Genomic DNA, 3,127 nt, shown 5'->3' with positions numbered 1-3,127 from the left:
CGTAAGGTGGAACGTGCCATAACAGCCCAATACAGCCGCCCCAATTTCCCCACTAAAGGTCGTTCCCCACAAGCTCACACCACGACTCAGACACTTAAGGTCCAAAAGGTGTCACCTCAGGAAATCGCCGAAAGAAGGAAGCAAGGACTATGTTACTACTGTGATGAAAAATATTCCCCTGGTCATAAATGCAAGGAGCGCAAGTTTTTTCAAATAGATGCCACTGACTACAGCTCCACTGAGGAAGATCCACCTCTTGAGGAATTGGAGGCGATCGAAGAAGACAGCCAAAAGGAGATTGTATCTGACGACCCATTTATTTCGCTCAATGCATTGGTAGGAATCTCTTCCCCTCAAACTCTCAAAATCAGGGGTTTTCTTAAAAATCGCCCAATAATAGTCATGATTGATAGTGGAAGTACCCATAATTTCATCCATCAAAAAATCGCCGAAGCAGCGCACTGTTTTGTAAGGGCAGTTTCCAACTTCCAAGTCCAAATTACAGATGGGGGCACAATGAAATGTTAAGGCCGCTGTGAAAATGTCAAACTTCAAATGGGGGATTATCAGTTGAAAACCCACATGTTTGCCATACACATGGGGGGATGCGACATTGTCCTAGGTGCTGAATGGCTCCGCACCCTTGGGCCAATCACAATGGATTTCCAGGAGTTATATATGAGTTTTAAGAAGAACAACTCCACACATACCCTCTGTGGACTCCAGGCGGGAGCCCCCTCGGTCATCAGCTCACATCGGATGGAAAAATTGTTAAAAAAGGGCCATCATGGAGTGGTAGCGCAATTTAATGCCATCCAGGTAGTCGAAACCAGACCTCTGCCAATTCATCCTGTGATGCAACAGATTTTAAATACCCATCAGACGGTCTTTGACAAGCCTCATGAGCTTCCACCCTCGCGAGGGGAACATGATCATAGCATCACCTTGGTTCCAGGGGCTCAACCCCCAACTGTGCGGCCATACCGATATCCGTTCACTCAAAAGAATGAAATAGAAAAAATCATCAAGGAATTGTTGGAAGCAGGTGTCATTCGTCCCAGCATTAGTCCTTATTCATCCCTAGTGGTCATGGTCCTCAAGAAAGATGGGGAGTGGAGGATGTGTCCCGACTTCAGGGCCCTCAACAAGTTGATAGTCAAATATAAATTTCCCATTCCGGTGGTTGACGATTTGCTGGACGAACTCAATGGGGCTCAATTCTTCACCAAGTTGGATCTTCGCTCTGGCTACCACCAAATTCGCATGAAGGAAGTCGACATTCCCAAGACGGCTTTCAGAACTCATGAAGGCCATTATGAGTTCCTGGTCATGCCATTTGGTCTCTGTAATGCCCCTTCTACTTTTCAGAGTCTTATGAATCACATCCTCAAACCATATCTCAGAAAATTTGTTCTTGTCTTCTTCGATGACATTCTCATCTATAGTGGCACCTGGGTGGCACATCTTCAGCATGTAGATCTACTCTTGCAACTGCTCCGCAAGCATAAATTATTTGTCAAAATGTCTAAGTGTGCGTTTGGCATGGAAGAAGTTGAGTATTTGGGCCACATTGTGGGGCGTGAAGGTGTGAAGGTGGACCCCAAAAAGATCCAGGCAATGCAAGAATGGCCTCAACCTAAGACTTTGAAGAGCTTGAGAGGATTTTTGGGTCTCACAGGCTATTATCGTAAATTTGTCCGCAACTATGGCCGCATAGCGAAGCCCCTCACTCAACTCCTAAAGAAAAATTCCTTCTTCTGGACCGAGGAAGCACAACAGGCATTTACCGCGCTCAAAAACGCCATGTGTACCACTCCAGTCTTAGCACTACCTGACTTCACCAAATCCTTTGTCATTGAAAGTGATGCTTCGGGTACAGGTATTGGGGCGGTCTTAATGCAGGAAGGGCGACCATTGGCCTTCACAAGCCAACAACTCAGTGGGAGGAATTTGGGCCAATCTACCTACGAGAAGGAAATGATGGCCATCTTACATGCAGTCGAGACCTGGCGACCTTACTTATTGGGGCGACGTTTCCAAATCCGCACAGATCATCACAGTCTTAAATATTTTTTGGAGCAACGCCTATCCTCCCCACAACAAAACAAATGGTTAGCCAAAATGCTGGGATATGATTATGAGATCATTTACAAGAAAGGGAAAGACAACAGGGTAGCAGATGCATTATCGCGCCAATTTGAGGAGGAAAGTACTTTGCTCGCAATTTCCCTTCCCATTCCAGACTGGATTGAAGAGGCTCGCAGGGAATGGTTTTCACACCCAGGGCTCTCCCAACTCATTTCTCAATTGCAGGTAGATCCTAATTCCAGCACGGGCTACTTGTGGCAGAATGATATTCTTCGCTACAAGGACAGAGTCGTCATATCACCAACATCTACCCTCAAAAGTCGCATTTTGGCAGAATTGCACTCATCTCCCATTGCAGGACGTTCGGGCTTTCAGAAGACGTATGCTCGCACCAGAAGATCATTCTTTTGGACAGGCATGAAAAAGGACGTCCTTAATTTCGTAGCCAAATGTGATGTCTGTCAATGCCACAAAGGGGAAACCGTCAACACACCAGGCACCTTACAACCATTTCCCATTTCGGCCTCAATTTGGATGGAGGTTTCTATGGATTTCATTACAGGTCTTCCAAAGTCAGGGAACAAGTCAGTCATCATGGTGGTTGTGGACCGACTGTCGAAGTATGCTCATTTCTGCGCCCTACCCCACCCGTTTACACCAACCTTGGTTGCTCAAACTTTCATGGATCAGATCTTCAAATTACATGGCATGCCCACTTCAATAGTGTCCGACCGCGACCCGATCTTCACCAGCAATTTTTGGCAGGAACTCTTCAGACTACAAGGCACTCAACTCAAACTCAGTACTTCATATCATCCGCAAACAGATGGTCAAACCGAAGCTGTCAACAAATGTCTAGAAACCTACCTTAGATGTTTCACTTCAGAGAAGCAACACCTTTGGGCACAGTGGTTACCTCTAGCGGAATGGTGGTATAACACCAACTATCATGCTACCACCAAAATGACTCCCTATGAAGCAGTATATGGTCAACTTTCACCTTCCCCTACTTCTTATCTCAAGGGATGCTCCAAAGTAC

Source organism: Pinus tabuliformis, chromosome 3_2 (genome assembly GCF_031772625.1).
Source record: "Pinus tabuliformis cultivar Carrire ecotype Pingquan chromosome 3_2, CPIR1, whole genome shotgun sequence".
NCBI classification, from domain to species: Eukaryota; Viridiplantae; Streptophyta; class Pinopsida; order Pinales; family Pinaceae; genus Pinus; species Pinus tabuliformis.
This window is presented reverse-complemented; position numbering follows the sequence as displayed.